The 18,394-nt window shown below is 41.3% G+C and overlaps 1 pseudogene; it reads right to left on the bottom strand.

Moving 5' to 3' along the window:
• Nucleotides 1–15,302: 15,302 nt before the first annotated feature.
• LOC122739197 lies at nt 15,303–17,323 on the bottom strand (annotated as a pseudogene).
• Between the last annotated feature and the right edge of the window lie 1,071 nt (nt 17,324–18,394).

The raw sequence follows: 18,394 nt of genomic DNA, 5'->3' as shown, positions 1-18,394 counted from the left end.
GTGGGGTAATCAATGATGAAAGATACTAAAGGAAACAGAAAGAGAGATATCAGCAAACAGGTGGAAGAGAGCCACAAAGACAAGAAGAAGGGAGAAAATTGGTTGAAAACAGAGGCTCTCAGGCACAGAAAAAGAAAAGAAAAGGAGGAGGAACCAGAGAACATTCTTATCTGTGTTTGTTTCATTATTTTTCAGTCATGTCCAACTCTTTGTGACCCCTTTTTTAGGTTTTCTTGGAAAAATACTAGAGAGGTTAGAGCTGGAAGAGACCCTAGACGTTATGGAGTCCAACTTCCTCATTTTACAGATAAAGAAACTGAGGCCCAAAGGTAGTTAAGAGATTTGTCTAGGGGCAGCTAGGTGGCACAGTGGATAGAGCACTGGCCCTAGAGTCAGGAGTACCTGAGTTCAAATCTGGCCTCAGACACTTAACACTTACCAGCTGTGTGACCCTGGGCAAGTCACTTAACCCCAATTGCCTCACTAAAAAACAAAACAAACAAACAAACAAACAAAAAACAAACAAACAAGAGATTGTCTAAAGTCACACACCTATTAGCTATAGGTTTTGAACCTAGGTCTTACTCATTTGGGGTAGTTAGGTGGTGCTAGGTGGTAGATAGAGTGCTGGGCCTGGGGTCAGGAAGACTCCATATCATATCTGATCTCATTTACTAGCTATGTAACCCCAGGCAAGTCACTTAACCCAGTTTGCCTCAGTTTCCTCATCTGTAAATAAATTATTAGAGAAGGAACAACAAACCACTCCAGTATCTTGCCAACAAAACCCTAAATGGGGACACAGAGTCAGACAGGACTGAAACAAATCAACAACTTATTGACTGCAAGTTCATCACTTTATCAACTATGCTATACTGTAAGGTAGAAGATGCATCACTTAACAGGTGTCAAGTGATACCGAGCCAAACCTACCTGACAAAGTTGTTATAACGATAAGGTTCTATGTAAATGTGGGCTATTTTAATATTAACTCAGGTACTGACTCCTAGGCTAAAAACTCTTTTTACTCTGGACTACCTTATTTTCCACTTATTGGACCTTTATTGGACTCTTCATAATGGCACTAAGAGAAAACCAGCTCAGTCACTTTGATGAACTTTGATGGGAGGTGGGAATATAAAACAGAGTGTCTCCCCAAATGAGATCTTTACCAGAACCAAGGTGTGACATGTATATTTGTGTAAAATGAGGAAGTCTTGTGTTTATATAAAATAAGAATCTAGGGGGCAGCTAGGCGGCTCAGTGGATAAAGCACCGGCCCTGGATTCAGGAGGACCTGAGTTCAAATCCAGCCTCAGACACTTGACACTTACTAGCTGTGTGACCCTGGACAAGTCACCTAATCCATGTTGCCCTGCCAAAAAAAAAAAGATCCTGTTCTCTTACACTTAAAGACCCTCTTTGATAGTAGGTGTCATATATCAGGGGTTCTTAACTTTTTTGTGTGTCATAGACTCCTTTGGCAGTCTACTGAAGTCTATGGGCCCCTTCTCAGAATAATGTTTTAAAATACATAAAATAAAATAAAGATTACAAAGGAAACCAATTATATTGAAAGACATCAAGAAATTTAAAAACAAGTTCATAGCTTCCCTTAAAATCTTTCCATAGACTCCTTGAGGGTCTTTTGCAAATATGCAAATACTCTTGGACACAGACTTAAGTGTTCCCCAGGAAATAACCAATATTCCAATGGATCAATGGTCTCATCAATGTAAATATTCCCTCTCGTGACATCTGCCCATCCTCTTAGCCCTGTCCTCCCATCAGTTTTCCAAACAGGGTCTACAGAACATAATAGAGGACCTTCCTCACATTTTCTTGACATTGTAAGGATATTAATGGGACATCTGGGTGTCTGCTGTTATCCCTTACTCTCCCCATGTGATTCACCCATCTTCTTTTCAGATAGGAAAAACATCTTACAGAAAACAAATAATTGATTAACTTTGGCAATATGTCTAACCTAATGAGTTTGGTAATTGTTTTATGCAATAACCTGTATGCTCTGATATGTAGGACAGCCTCACCATTTGAAGAAGACATAATAGCAGTTAATGAGTATAGCGCTTTCTATTTGCAGCCACTGTGCTAAGTGCTTTAATTTATTTTATCTTATTATTTTGGGGGGGCAGGGTAATGAGGGTTAAGTGACTTGCCCAAGGTCACACAGCTAGTATGTGTCAAATATCTGAGGCCAGATTTGAACTCAGGTCCTCCTGAATCCAGGGCCAGTGCTTTATCCACTGTACCACCTAGCTGCCCCACTAAGTGCTTTAAATTATCTCATTTGGTCCTCATAACAACCCTGGGATGTAAGTGCTATCATTATTCCCATTTTACAGACAAGGAAACTGAGAGAGGCAGAGATGAAGTGATTGGCCGAGGGTCATCAGCTAGTATGTGTCTGAGACCAAATTTAATTTCAGATCTTTCTGATTCCAGGCCCAGGCCTCCATCTTCTGTACCACCTAGAAGATATATCCTATATATCTATGTCTAGATCTATATCCTATATAGCTAAGGTCAATCTATATAAAAAATAAAGACTTAGACTCAGAAGGACCAGAAGAATTTTGGCCCAGTTAGTGCTTTTGCACAAGCAAGAAACTTCCAAAAGGAGAGACAATGCAGCTAAGTTTAGTTGCCTGTGCAGCAAAACTTAGGCTTTATCCCATTGCATGTCCTTTCTGAGGACAAGGCACTTTTTATTTGCTGAAATCTTGAGGCAGCATGCTGAATGTTGCAATCTGTGACCAGGTGTTTGTGTAAGAGTTGGGGAAGGGAGTGCACTGGGATGACTGGTATTCCCTCCCCATTGGTCATTAAGGTAACTCATAAAATGAGGTATGGGCAGATGCAGCCAATTTGGATTCCTATTTACCACATCAAGTTTGACACCTTCGACAAATGCAATTCAACAAAATTTATTAAACAACCACTTTGTGCGAAAACACTGTGCTAGGCACCTTGGATACAAAGACACAAATGAAAACAGACCCTGCCCTCAAGGGAAAGCCCTTTTACTTAGGGGCTACATACATACAGAAATAAATATGGTACAGTACAAAGGAAACTTCCCGAGTCAACTGGGAAATAAGGATAACTCTCCAAAGGAAATGGTACCTGAGTTGAGCTCAGACAAGGATTCTGAAAGGCAGAGATGAGGAGGGAGTGCAATCCAGGCAGACAAGGGTGGCTTGTATGAGGGCATGAGAACTAGAGTTTAGCTTGGGAAATAGTAGTTTAGAATGGCTGAACCACAGAGTTTGGAAAAGGGAGTGGTATGAAATTAAGTTGAAAAATGTGATTTGGATAGTGTGAGTAGAATGAAGAGGACAGGTAAAAAAAAAAAAAGCAGGGGGCAGGAAAAATCAAGGTTGACAGAGGTTTTTGAACCTGGGTGACTGGGAAGAGGATTGTAACCTCAACCAAATTAGAAGGGTACTATCTCCTGGTTGGAAACTCCAGGTTTAGTGGCTAGAAGTGTCAGGATGACACCAGGAGATATTTACTTTTGCTCCTGGATCAGCAATGACTTCCATGGGCAAAGTAACATAAACTCTTAGTTCTTCCTAAGTTGGTTCTATCAATAAAATCAGGATGACAAAAGTGTCCCTTTCTCACAGGAATATTACCAGATTAATTAATTAATGGTGGTGGAGAGCTTGAACAAATATATAGATGCCGCTAAGGTAAATCATTAAGAATTTATCGATTTTTCCTTTGCTAGTTGGTGTGTAATTCTAGATGCAATTATTCAATTTGTCTTTGTGACAACCACTTCTTCCATCATTCCTCAATTGATGGACATTCCCTTGATTCTCAGTTCTTAGCCTCCACCAAGAGTTTGCTATAATATTTTTTGTACAATTTCCCCCCTGTTCTCTTTCAGGATTAACTTTGTTAACTGTTTCCCTTCCATCCTATCCCTTCCCCATGATATTTATTCTATTATCCATTCTTCGTTTCATCCTATCACTCTTCAATAAGGGATTTGGCTTCTGTCTGTCCCTCCCCCCACTCTGCCTTCCTTCTTTTGCCCCTCTCTCTTTATCCCTTCCCCTCCTATTTTCCTGCAGGGTTATAGAGATTACTCTACCCAATTGAGTGTGTACATTATTCCCCTCCTTGAGCCAATTCTAATGAGATATTGAGGTCTTTGAGCCAATTTTAATGAGTGTTAGGGTCATTTACTGCCCAGATTAAATAGATTACTCCACCCAGTTGGGCGTGTCTATTAGTCCCTCCTTAAGGCAGCTCTGATGAGTTTAAGATCTTTGAGCCTTTTCTGATTGAGTGTAAAAATTCATTTACTGCCCTGCTCCTCTCCTATCTCTTCCCCCATTCCAGTAAACCTTTTCCCTGTTACTTTCATGTAAGATTTCACTCTGCCTTACCCCTCCCACAATGATTCCCTTCACCCCTCAAATTTAACCTAAAGATGTTATCATCTAGCTTAGTGACACAGTGCACAAATCATCACCCCTGGACCAGGGGGGATCCCAGCCAAAACCTGGCCTCAGACACAAGACAGGTCGCCCACTGTACGAACCCAGGTAAGTGACAACCACTTTTTAAAGCTGTTTTGGTACACAAAAATAAAACACTTTCCTACATCCCTTCCCCCCAAAAAGAGTCCCCCCCCCCAAAAAAAAGATGCCTTTAAAAATGCTGAGAAGGGAGACAAGGAAGAGGGATCTCGCTGGAGAATGATCTTTTTCCTTTGTTGTATCCCTTTAGAATGAAGATCCACTCCAAAGTGTTGGAACAGATAACATGCAAAAACCAGACTAAGACTTGGAGTAGATTTGCTAAGCATAGGGAGAATAGCCCTTGACTGAACGGCAGGGATAAAGGTCCAAACAGGATTGTCACCTCATAATCTGACTGGATGCAGACTCAGGGCTCTGTGATCTCAGCCAAGTCCCTGCTCATTCACAGTCACTGCTAAGTGTAAGACTTTTTTATTCCTGCCTAAATGGTTTCCAGTGCCCTGGCAGCTTGTAGAATTTCTATGAATGTTTTGAAAGGTGATCGATTCTTGAGACAGAAAACTGAGAGCTAAAAAACAAAAATTCAGGAAAAGAGGAGCTTTTCCCTATACCTGCGCCTGTGCCCCAGAGATAGCACCGAAAATGGAAGGGTTTCAATACCACATGAGCTCTTCTCTGGAGAAAGATCGGCTGGCCGAGGTCAAATTGTTATTTTTGTTTGTTTGTTTGTTTGTTTTGTGAGGTACTCACTTGCCCAGGGTCACGCAGCTAGTAAGTGTTACGTGTCTGAGGTCGGATTTACTCCAGGTCCTCCTGACTTCAGCGCCGGTGCTCTATCCACTGTGCCACCTGGCTGCCCCTGAGGTCAAATTGTGAAAAAGATGAAAGATCAACTGCCCCTTCTTTCTGTCCAAGTTTCCTGTTGTAGGCTGGACCTAAACCAGGCTGATTTAATGCATCTGGGTTGAGAATTGGATCAAAATAAGACACCCCATAGACCGTTTAACAATAACAAAGGAGGTTTTGTAAACCATGCAGTGCTACAGAAGGTGAGTTGTCATTAAAAACAATAAACTAATAACAGAAAGAAGGAACCTAACAATGGAAATCTGAAGCAGTGTGGCCGACTTTCAAGGATGGATAAGGGGAGGAAGGAAGGTGTTGGCTAGAGCCTCTTAAAAAATAGCATGTAGGGGGCAGCTAAGATGGCACAGTGTTAAAGCACTGGCCCTGGATTCAGAGTACCTCAGTTCAAATCCAGCCGCAGACACCTAACACTTACTAGCTGTGTGACCCTGGGCAAGTCACTTAACCCCCATGGCCCGCCAAAAAAAAAAAAATAGCATGTAGCCAAGCATCTTCTCTGTCTCTTCTGTGTGTGAAACTGGACCTGCTAGTTAAGAATTGGGTTAGGTAGGTGGGAGCCAGGTGGAGAGAAACTTCCCCCTGTAAGCTCAAAGTTAAACAACTGGAATGGTTTTCTCATCTCCCTCCTCTATTTCTGTCCTGGTTATCTAATATTTTATCGTAGACAAATATATACCATCCCCCTAGCTCCCACCACATACTTAAAAGAATCATTCTAGAAATTGTAAAGAGTAGAAATTTTTTACACATTTAGTCCATAGATTAGAATATTCCTTGATTAAGTGCAGGCAGATGTGGGTGTCTATCAAATAAAAGCAAACAGCACTGCTTTCTTTTCTAATTAAGAGCATAAATCATTCCCTCCTTCAGCTGCCAGTCCAAAACCTTCATTTCCCAGTGTTCTCAAGCCTCTTGTTCAGCTGAGAGGGGATGTTCATCAACCTCATAATTTTATCTCAAAAACAATAAGTGCACTGACTAAGGAAAGAGTGGGAGGCAGGAGGCAGGAGGTGGGGAGAGGAGTGAGGTTTATTATGTGCACTCTTGGTTACAAGAAACAACCCAAATTCTAGCTTTCAAAAAAATGACACTTGGATCCTCCTTTTAGTTACCCAGTTTTCCATCTCCAAAAGATTCCCGTGAGAAGAGAGGGTGACCATTTGGGGTATAGGATTCTTTCCCAGATATGAATGAGCCAACAAGGTCCCTTCAAAATCTGAAATTCTGTGAATTTTCTAGAAATACCTCCTGCTCTCCTGAAGAGGCAGCAGCCACCATTTTAATGCTGCTCCAGTTTCCTGACAGCCTGCTGGTGGGGCACTTATAGCCACTGATTTCATGCAGAACCCTTGGAATACCAATTACCACAAGAGGTCTTGCCATCACCCGTTTTCTAGGGGAAGAGGGGCACCTGTTCAGGCCGCCTGAAACCCCTACCTCAATCAATCATCAAGAATTGATTAAGAGCCTACTATATGTCAGGCACTGGAGATACAAAAGAAAAAGTAATACAATTCCTACCTTTAAGGATCTAACAATTCTACTGGTATTAGCAGAGCGAATGGATGGGGAAGGGATTACCTTTGCTCCAGGCAATCAGAGGAATTGTGAGTGGAGACAAAGGGCAATAGCTTGTCATGCCCTTTCTGGTGGCAGTGAGCAATATGGTTTATTATTCCCTGAGCAAAAAGCAGAGGCAGTATGGGAAGAAAATATATACAGAGCATGAGGGACAGATAGCAAGGTACCTGCATTGGCTAGGCCTGATAACTGAATGGGATAAAACATAGTCTGGGCCTTAGGTGAGGAATGACTCACTAGACAGTCTCTATTCTAGGGTGAGTTCCAAAGCTCAGTAGAATCACCACACAAAGGGAGAGGGAGAAGGTTTTTGAAGCTCCATTTCTGGTATAGACAGGAAGATAGCAGAAGGGCATAGGACGAGACCCATAGCCTAGAGAATCTGACCTTCATCCTAAAGATGGGCCCAGGAGAGAGACTTCATAGCAATGGGACCTTGAAGGTGCCATCTAGGGGGTGCTGTATCATATTGCTGTCCAAGCAGTGGAGGACTATATGTCAAAGTTTAGGGGCAATGGTCACCATGGGGATGAAATGCACCTTTCTGAGAAAGAAGTGTCCCCATTAGATGTTGGGATCCTAAGACAAAGCCTTATTTAACTCATGTTAGTTATATCTCTGAGCATAAATTTGACCTCAAAGTGCCTCGTAACAATACTTTATTATGATATTGGTAAATAAAATGCATACATAGTATTATCACTTGGCCTCAAACCCATCAGTGAGTTAGGAAGATGTCTACCCTAAGCATTCCCCCTGTGGAATGGGCAGATGAGAACAATTTATTCCAACAGCCATGAAAATGACTGAGGGCTTAGAGCTTGGCCAGTACATGGAAGACACCAAGTGTCATCCAGCTTGAATTTTTTCCTGCTGCTGGACTTCAATGACTCTGGAAAGAGAGTGAGGCTGACAACTTTGTTGCAGATCTGCCTCACTGAAATCCAATTCACAAACAAGTCAAGATCTCATCCCTTGATGTCACTGGCCCTTTTCAACAACAAATTCTCGTTCTTATTTTGTTAGTGAGGGGAAAAAAACAAGTCAGGAATTTGAATTCTAATTTCTAATCTACTGGTTCTCCTGTGGAACAATGAAAAGCATTGTCTCTGGAGTCTGTGAGATTTAAAATTGGATACAAGAGCATTAAACCTCCCCTTTAACCTTTCCTTATTTATCTCCCAGACCAGTAAGTGGAAGAAGCCTCTGATCTTTAGTTAGAGCTTTTATTGTTCGAAAATACAAGGTGATGTTGATTAGAGAGATAGGAAAGTAGAAATACAAACAAATAGTCTTAAATCTAAACTTAGTCTATATTTCTGTATGGAACTTACCAAAAACCCATATAGAAACTCACCAAAAACCCAAGGCCACCTCTGAGGCTGAGAGCCGTGTCAAGCACGTGCTATTACGGAGAACAGGCCGAGTGGAACCTGAATCAGCGTCTGTCTGTGCAGTGCAACCAGTGGACGAGGAGAGCGAAAAAAAGACCTCACTTCCATTCTCTCCTTGCCTTTTAAGCTCGCACCCTGGAAGTGGAGTGCCTAGCAACAGAGGTGGAGTGCTTAGCAGATGCCATGGCCATTCCTCAGGGTCTCCTCCCGAAAGGTGGTCCTTCAGTTTTCGCTAACCGACAATTAAAAACTTCACTTTTTTACCACAGTCAAAGGATTTGGATGCAAATTCTGCCTTTGAGGCTTTCCATAAATGTAACCTGAAGTAAACCACCTAATCTCCCTGGGCCTTAGTTTTCTCATCTGTACAATGAGGATTGAACTACATAGCCTCTGAGGGCTCCTCCAGTTCTAGGTTTGTGATCCCATGTCAATTTTCTCATCTTTAAAATAAAAGATAAAAAATTCTGACGTTCACAGGGAGGAAGGATCACCTACTTTGAATTTTGTCTCATGCCTGTTGTCAGGAGATCTGACCAATGTCAGACTAACAGATTAACTGAGTTACCGCCATGCTTTTCCTACTTAGGTTATATGATGTTTCAGGGACAAGATTCACCCATGACAGACATCCAACTCCACATAATAACGAACGATGTTATAGCAGGCTTTGTTAAGCATTCTCAGTTCCCTGCTGATTGAAGATCAGCAGACCTTGGGAATGCCTTCGTTAAATTTTTCATTTCCCTATGACAGGGAAAGAAAATGGAGGCTGTAAGGCATCAGCCCCCGCAGCCCATCGCAGGCAATCTGGGGCCATGTTTGTTCCAACGATAAAAAACTGCAAATGGAAAAGTAAAATCGCCATCCGTCCTGCTCAGGAGCTGCAACCGAAAATTAAACACTAAGGCTGATTTGGCTCTCCTCCAAGCTGAAATAGCTGTTTGGCAGCACAGATTGCAAAGTACAATGGTGTTAAAATAATGCCTGCGTCTCCTCCTCAGCATGCATCGAAATGTGGAGAAGCTGTGTGTAAAAGCAGCCTGCCCTTCGAAAGCAAATAATGGGAATCAATGCTGGATTTGGCGTCAGAGAAACCTGGGTTCAAAAACTGGCTCCCCTACCTACCGTATGACCATGAGCAGTCACTTATCCCTGTTTCATCTCTGGTTCCTCATCTGTAAAAATGGAATTAGGTAGGGGCAGCTAAGTGGCAGAGTATATAAAGCACTAGCCCTGGATTCAGGAGGACCTGAGTTCAAATCTGGGTCTCAGACACTTGTCACTTACTAGCTGTGTGACCTGGCAAGTCACTTAACCCTCATTGCCCTGCCCCACCCCCAAAAAAAATGGAATTGGCTTAATGACCTCTAAGGAAACTTCCAATTCAAAATCTATGATTCTTGATCCTGATTCCCTCTCTCCAACCCCAGGAGTCTATACGATCGTGATGTTATTCCCAGGACATATGCAACTGGTATATTGCTAATAGAGAATTTTCTTCTAAAGGCCATAGCCATAGTAGAGGCAGTAGTGGTTTCTCTTCCTCTGGGACTGAAATTAATTCAGGGACCATGAGCGTTCCATTGCTGAATCCCAGGAACTGGAACTTTTGGGTTAGGCTGGCAGAGTTTCCAAAGCCCTGGGGAAGACAGAAGAGAGTTGATCAAGGACCCAAGTTTCAAGCAGTTGCCAGCTTTGCTTCTTTCAGGCTGCCCCTTAGGCTTGAAGAAGCTGGCAGATTTTCTGTACCATCCTTTGATGTCTCTCCTTATTATAGAATGTTCTCCATGCAGCCATCCAATTTCTTCCAACCCTTTATTATGACTGAACTAATAAATCTATTCTTCAGCTCATGATGTGTATGTGTGTGTGTGTGGGGGGGGGATGGATTAGGGGCTAAAAGGGGTGAGACCAAAGGAAAGTCATCTGATGTGCTTCTCCTTCACTCCCTATTCCCAATATTTGTGTCAAGGTAAAAGTCAAATTAAAAATGGATATTTGGGGGGGGTGGAGTGACAAGCTAGGTGGTACAGTGGTCAGGGATAAAGCACCTGCCCTGGATAATCAGGAGTGACCTGAGTTCAAATCCGGCCTCAGACACTTGACACTTACTAGCTGTGTGACTCTGGGCAAAGTCACTTAACCCTCATTGCCCACCAAAAAAAAAAAAAAAGGATATTGGGTGAAATGTTAGAACTGGAGAAAAGAATTCACAGAATCATAGAATTTTAAAATTGTAAAGTCCCTGAAAGATAATTTCCACAACTCCCTCAATTATAGTTTAGGGAACTGAACCAAAAAAGTAAAAGTAACTTGCCCCAAATCACAAGACCTAGAACTAGAGCTCAGGTCTCCTGACTCCATGCCTGCTGTTGTTTCTGCTCCACCAAGCTATAATATCCATTTCAAGTATCTAATCTGAGTGGGGACAAGAATGCTTGATCTGGTGCTAGTTAGAAAAATAAAAAGGGAGACATTCAATTTATGTCCCTACCAGCAGTAAGATTTAGCCGGGTGTAACATGACAAAAAAGGAAATAATGGAGGATGTGGGAAGGAGATGTTGGAGAGTAATGGAGAGAAAACTGGACATTAATGCACTTTTGGTGGAGTTGTGAACTGATTCAACCACTCTGGAGAACAATTTGGAACTATGTCCAAAGGGCTATAAAACTGTTGGCATACTCTTTGATTCAGCAATACCACTGCTAGGTCTACATTCCAAAGACATTTTTAAAAAGGGAAAAAAAAGGAAAAGGACCTATTTGTACAAAACTATTATAGTGGCTCTTTTATATTGGCTAAGAATTGGACATTGAGAGGCTGCTTATCAATTAGAGAATGGCTAAACAAGCTGTGCCATATGATTATGATGGAATAATAATGTACTATAAGAAATGACAATCGGAATGATTTCAAAAAAATCTGGACTTGCATGAACTGATATAAAGTGAAGTGAGCTGAAACAGGAGAATGTTATACACAGTAATAGCATGTTGTATGATGAACTGTGAATAACTTGGCTACTTCTCAGCAATACAATGATCTAAGACAATCTCAAGGACTCATGAATAAAAATATGCTATCAACCACCACAGAAAGAACTGATATTGTCTAAATATAGACTGAAGCAGCTATTTTTCACTCTCCTTTTTTCTTTATGTCTTCTTGTACAATATGACTAATATGGAAATGTTTTACATGATTACACTGTCTAGCCTATATCAGATGGCCCCACAGAGGGGGAAAGGAAGGAAGGTAGAGAGGAATAGATTATGGAACTCAAAACTTTTTTAATGTTAAAAATAGTTTTAACATCCCAATTGGGGAAAAAACAATTATTAAAAAAATAGATTGGGGCAGCTAGGTGGCACAGTGACCAGAGCACTGGCCCTGGAGTCAGGAGAGTACCTGCAGTTCAATCTGGCCTCAGCACTTAACACTTACTAGCTGTGTAACCCTGGCAAGTCACTTAACCCCAATTGCCCTCACTAAAAAAAAAAACTAGATTTAGCTGGATGTTCTGACTATGTCAGGTGGTCAGTAAACAATCAAGTGCCTACTATGTCAGGCACTAGTGCTAAGCATGGGGATACAATGAAAGGCAAAAGACAAATTCTAATGGGAAAAGACAACACATAACTGAAAAGCTGGGATTAGTGATTAGTGAGGAAAAGGGTAGTCAGGGAGGGGCAGGATGAAGTCCAGAGGAATGTAGTCAGTGGGAATAAAGAGATGGCTCTACTGGGCACCAATTTAAATGGAGAGCTCTCTGCTCTACCCCCTTTCCAATCAGAGAGCAGAGGATACTGATGAGGTTTGTATTTCAAGACTGATGTTATTTTACAGGAAGATGATGAAATACAGGAAGGTAAGATGAAATCCAGAGGAATGCAGCCAGGTATGGAGGGCAACTGGAAGGAGATCTCTGCTCTCCACCCTCTACCCTCTCAATCCCCATATTTGGGGTGGGGGGAGGCAGAACTGAAACCGTTAGCAAAGAGACAAACAGAATAATTCACTTAATCTAGTTAGGAATGAGAAGCTAGTACCTCTGGTTGAGAAGGGGTAATGGGGATACTAACAATTTCATAATTGGCCTTTTGTATATCAGCAAGGAAAGGACAAGGAAACTAACAACAGAGTGGAAAACTAGGTTGAGTCCCCCAGGGAAATGGGACTCACCAGAGGAGTGGGATATAGGTAGCTGATTTCTGGGTCAAGGTCATGAATACTTTAGTCACCTTTTTTTTTCTTTTTTTTTTGTGAGGCAATTGGGATTAGTGACTTGCCTAGGGGTCACACAGCTAGTAAGTGTTAAGTGTCTGAAGCTGGATTTGAAACTCAGGTCCTCCTGACTCCAGGGCCAGTGCTCTATCTACTGCGCTACCTAGCTGCCCCAATGGTTGTATTTTTTTTGCCCAGGCATTGAGGGTTAAGCGGACTTGCCCAGGGTCACACAGCCAGTAGGTGTTAAGTGTTAAGTGTCTGAGGCCGGATTTGAACTCAGGTACTCCTGAATCCAGGGCTGGTGCTCTTTCCACTGCGCCATCTAGCTGCCCCCACCTTTTTTTTTTTTAAAGGATAATTCCAAAGTTTCCCTGCAATGGCTGGGCCAATTCACAGTTCCACAGTGGTGTACTAGTGTGCCTGTTTTCTCAAAGCTCCTTCAATGTTAGCTATTTCTATTTTTGCCAGTTGGAGGAGTGTGAAGTAAAACCTTATGGTTGTGTTCATTTCCATTTTTCTATCAATGATTTCTAGCATTTTTTGATATTTTGATTTTAGTTGTTGAAGTTTTTGTATATCATATAGAAAAATGTGGTTAATTTCCTAAGGCTATGTTTAAAAGACCATTACTATTCACCAACTTGTTGCTAGGTTTAGGGAATCTCTTAGGCCTCTGGCTGCCATGAAGGGAAACTTGTTGGAACTATTTCTGCCATTGTACAAGATAGACCTTGAGTTTTCTTTCTGGCATCCTTTTCACTTTAAAAAATGGTCCTCAGGCAGCTAGGTGAGCAGTGGATCGAGAACTGGCCCTGGATTCAGGAGGACCTGAGTTCAAATCCGCCTCAGCACTTAACAATTACTAGCTGTGTGACCCTAGGCAAGTCACTTAACCCCAATTGCCTCACCAAAAAAACAAAAAAACGGTCCTCATATATTCTCCAGGGGGCTGCCAAAATGATATTCCTAGGGTGTAGGTGTGACCATGTGACCATTTTGATAACTGTATTTCAATATAATTTGGTTTCCTTTATAATCCTATGTGTTTTAAGCATTTAATGCAAAATAATGCACTTGTGCAATTTTTTTTTTTTGAGAAGGGTTCCATAGGATTCACCACACTTCCCTGGAGTCAATGACATGCAAAAGACTAAGCACCCCTGTCCTACTGAGATAATAATAATAACTAACATTTACATACTGCCTTACAAATTTGCTCCTCACACAACAACCTTGGGAGGTAGTACTATTATTATCCCCATTTTACAGATGAGAAAACTGAGACAGACTAAAGTTGAGTAACTTGTCCAGGGTCACATAGCCATAAGTATCTGAGGTAGATTCCAAACTCAAGTCTTTCTGACTCACACCCAATAATCTATCTACTGAGCCACTTAGCTATATATTCCAAGAAAGCAATGACAAAAAGAAAGGGACCTACATATAACAAGAAATTAAAAACAAAGTAGTTACCCAACAATTGGGAAATGTTTGAACAAAATGTGGTTTTATTAATATCACTGCTCCCTAAGTAAGGAAGAAGAGGAGAATTCAGCAGAACATTGGAAGCATGTATGGGTGTGGAGCAAAGAAAGAACCAGAACAGCCTACCACAATCACTATAGTGAGAGAAGCCAAAACTTTTTTTTTCTTCTTCTTTTTTGCAGGGCAATGAGGGTTAAGTGGTTTGCCCCGGGTCACACAACTAGTAACTGTCAAGTGTCTGAGGTCGATTTGAACTCAGGTCCTCCTGACTCCAGGGCCAGTGGCTTTCTACACTTCACCACCTAGCTGTCCCCAGGAAATCAAAACTAAGTTTTAGCAACTGCAATTCAAATGAAATCCAATGGTCAATTTTGATCCAGAGAAGAGATGAGGAAATACTTCTCTCTCCGCAGAGAGCAGCAATGAATGCAGACTCAGGTGTTTTGTCAGAAACCATCTCAGCTGGGTCTTTACCATTCTTTGTTTCTAAGGAGAGTTTGGGGATAGAAATCCCAATGAAAAATGACTTGGTATAAAACACAATCAAACTTAAAAAAATTTAAACAAGGAACAAAAGTCAGACTACTAAAATGAAACTGGGGGATCTAGGTGCCTCCGTGGATAGAGTACCGGGCCTAAAGGTCAGGAAGACCTGAGACACTAGCTGTGTGACCTGGGACAGTCATTTAACCCTGTTTGCCTCAGTTCTTCATCTGCAAAATGAGTTGGTGAAGGAAATGCAAACCATTCCGGTATCTTTGCTAAGAAAAACCCAAATTGGGTCACAAAGAGTCAGAAACAAATCACAATGAGTCAGAAAGATCTGAGTTTGAATCCTGCCTCGACATTAGCTACCTGTGAATAGACACTTAATCACCCTCTGCTCAGTTTCCCCAATTGTAAAATGGGGACAATAATAGCACCTACCTTACAGAGTTGTTGTGAGGATCAAGTGAGATAGCATATGCAAAGCATTTTGCAAATATTAGCTAACTAATGCTAGCTATCATTATTATTATTACATGAATATTTTATACCTTCTGATTTAAAAATTGATCCTAGATCAAATATGTCATTCTCAAGGCTTTCTGGAAGAGTTTTGTGGTATGTTACCCCTTCAAAATCACAACCATCCCACTCACTTCTTCCCTTTTTTTTTTTCAGGTTTCCAATTGGGAAATTTATTTAAACAGATGAATATAACATGGACCTCCTCATGTTTGCACTTAGAAGAAGGTGTTGGGCCTCTTGGTAGTGAAGCATGGCTTGTCCTGGTGCCACAGGACTCTGTGGGGCAGTGGAAACTTGATTTTGGAGTCGTGGAACTGCTTGACTGCAGGCTGGGGACACTTGCTGGCAGGAATTTCTTCCACTTTCATAATCTGGATGGAGTAGGCCAGGGCACAGTGACAGCCCGCCATATCTCAGTAGCACTGAGTGACAGGTTTTCACCCAAAGAGGGGTCTTTTCAAAGACCTGTCCACAGTACACGATTTCTCCAGAAAATGTCTTCATCTTTTTCAGTTGGGAAACAAAGTACCAGAATTGGGACTTTGCTACAATGTGATTAGGAGCAAAGATCCACATCCGATAAAGAGGTGGCACTGCACTCTTGGGAGTAGGCAGGCATTGTCTAACTACCTTATACTCTCTCAGGGTGCCAAGGCCTTCATGGTGGCTGCCACCTCACTCCTGCTAACCCACCAAAAAAAAAAAAAGCTCCCTTTTGTTTTAAAATGTGCAGTCTGTAAGTGTCTTTTTTTGACTGCACAGGTCACAATCCCTTTCTCAGTCTCAAATGGTTCACCCTTTTCTATTGCTACTATTAGTTTATTTACACTTGAAAGTTTTTACCATTAGCAGATTTTACACTTTAAATCCATCAGATAGCATGAGTGGCCAGCTCATGTAGAAACCCATTGATCATAGATCAAATAAAAGTCACTTTCATTATGCCACCCAGCTTCTTTGGAAAAGAAATATGGCTAGGGTGCTAATTCTCTCTCTGATTAGAAGGACCATCCCAGCAGCAGAGCTTGTGCTAATTACAAAGATTATGTCCTCTGAAGAAGACATAGTGGAACTTTTGAAGTGATTACATTAATCTACCAGTTCCTCAGGAGGAACAGACAGTGAAAGGGAAAGGGAAAAACCTCAATGGCCTCTTCACATTCTGTAATTTACTGCCATTAGCCGCAATTGTGCTGAGAGGGCTCAGGTCTGGGGAAGTGTGTACATATAGAGCCCATCTTCCTAAATCAGTCCATTTGCAAATGGGGGTCTGGTTATTCAAATAGGCTTTTCCTAAGTGTTTTATTCAAGAGAAAATTTTTTTAACTATATAGCTTTAAAAATGAAAAACTTTGAGTTTTTAGAATATATTTTACTTTTGGTTTTTTTTTCTACTTCACCTTGTAGTGAAAAGTATTTGAAATTAAGATTTTTTTAAGTTTTTTTATTTTTTTAGTGAGGCATTTGGGTTAAGTGACTTGCCCAAAGGTCACACAGCTAGTAAGTGTTAAGTGTCTGAGGCTGGACTTGAACTCAGGTACTCCTGACTCCAGGGCCAGTGCTCTATCCACTGGTGCCACCTAGCTGCCCCTATTTTTTAAGTTTTTTAAAATGTTTTATTGTCTTTTTTTGTTTTGTTCTTTTTTTTTTTTTAAGTCTTGGTTTCTGTCCTCACATTGTAAACACTGGTGTTACTTATGGAGACCCTGGGCAAGTCACTTAACCCCATTGCCTAAAAAAAAGATTAATAGATATAAATAGATGGAAAGATTTAATAGATATAAATAGATGGAAAGTCAAGATAGGTCCTGTTAAGATCTGCTTGCCAGCCTGTCTGTCGACCAGTGGGATTCTGTATTTTGTAAAAGACCTTCTTGGAGGGTCATGGACAAGTTTATCCACCAGTCAGACTCTGTATTTTTTGGCCTACTCCACCTGCATTGTCTGGGTAGCAAGCACTATAAAACTAAAGCCCCGAGGAAGGTTATTAGCTTAGAGTTCTTCTCAGTGGTTTTTTCCTGCAGATAGGACATTTTTGGACTACAGTATTAGTTACTATTATTATTTTCCTTTTAAAGATGAGAGAAACTGAGGCAGATAAAAGTCAGGTGATTTGCCCAGAGTCACACACCTAGTAAGTGTCTGAGTCGAGCTCGAACTCAAGTCCAGAACTTTAGCCACTATGCCACCTAGCTACCTCACTCAGGACCCCAGTGGTCATATTCCTGGTCCACATATCTGCGTATACTGTGTCTAGTTCTGAGCAGTAAATCTTAGGAAAGAAACTGACAAGCTTGAAAGGTCTAAGTGGAGCACAACCAGGATATTGAAGGGTCACATGGCTGTGGTATATGAGGAGGAAACTAGTGAAGGTTAATCTGGAGAAGACTGAAGGTGAAAACATGGTAGTTGTCATCTAGTATTTGAAGAGAGATTAGATTTGTCCTGCTTGGCTCAGTCAGGCAGGACTAGGAGTAGAAATTGCAGAGAGGCAAAACTTCCTACGCTTAAAGCCAGGAACAGGTTACCTACACCCTTTTGGGGGTCTTCCAGCAGAAGTTCAATGATCATTTGTCAGATATGTTGTGGAGGAGATTCTTGTTCAGGTACAGGCTAAACTACATAACTCTGAAGTCTGTTCCAACTCTAGGTTTTTTTGAAAACTGTTTTTTCAGGGTACTGATGCTAGGTGGCACAGCATTAAAGAACTGCCCCTGAACTCTGGCTTCATTCACTTACTAGTTGTGTTTACATGGGCAAGTCATTTAATCTATATCTGCCTCAGTCTCCTCATGTGTAAAATGGGGATAATAACAGCACCTACCTCCCAGGGTTGTTACAGGAATAAAATGAGATAATATTTTAAAACACTTAGCAAAGTGCCTGACATATAGTAGGTGCTTAATAAATGCTTATTCCCTTCTCCTTCCCAACGGTAATACAAGCCCAAATTCTTCAAATTTGGCCACCCATGTCCTAATGATGAGACATAAGATAACCAAGTTCATAATTTAAAAATAGCACCTGGTGATTCCATAGCATCTCTCACTCTGAATAAGAATTCAGCTCCTTAGAGATGCTGTTTTCTCTTTCTTTCCTCCAGTCTGTTTTTTTCCTCATCATGTGTTATTTGAAATATTGTGGGACTAACTGGGGTTTCCAAAAATATTGCTACTTATAAATTAAAGGCTATTGAACCAGTTTGGGCAGTAAGCATTTATTATTGAGATCACATATTAATAAAGTATTGGCTACAGGTCTAACTGACTTCCCCACTAGTTACAGGTTTAATAGGCCTGAACAGTTA

The sequence above is a fragment of the Dromiciops gliroides genome, chromosome 2, assembly GCF_019393635.1.
Source record: "Dromiciops gliroides isolate mDroGli1 chromosome 2, mDroGli1.pri, whole genome shotgun sequence".
Lineage (NCBI taxonomy): Eukaryota > Metazoa > Chordata > Mammalia > Microbiotheria > Microbiotheriidae > Dromiciops > Dromiciops gliroides.
This window is presented reverse-complemented; position numbering and strand designations above follow the sequence as displayed.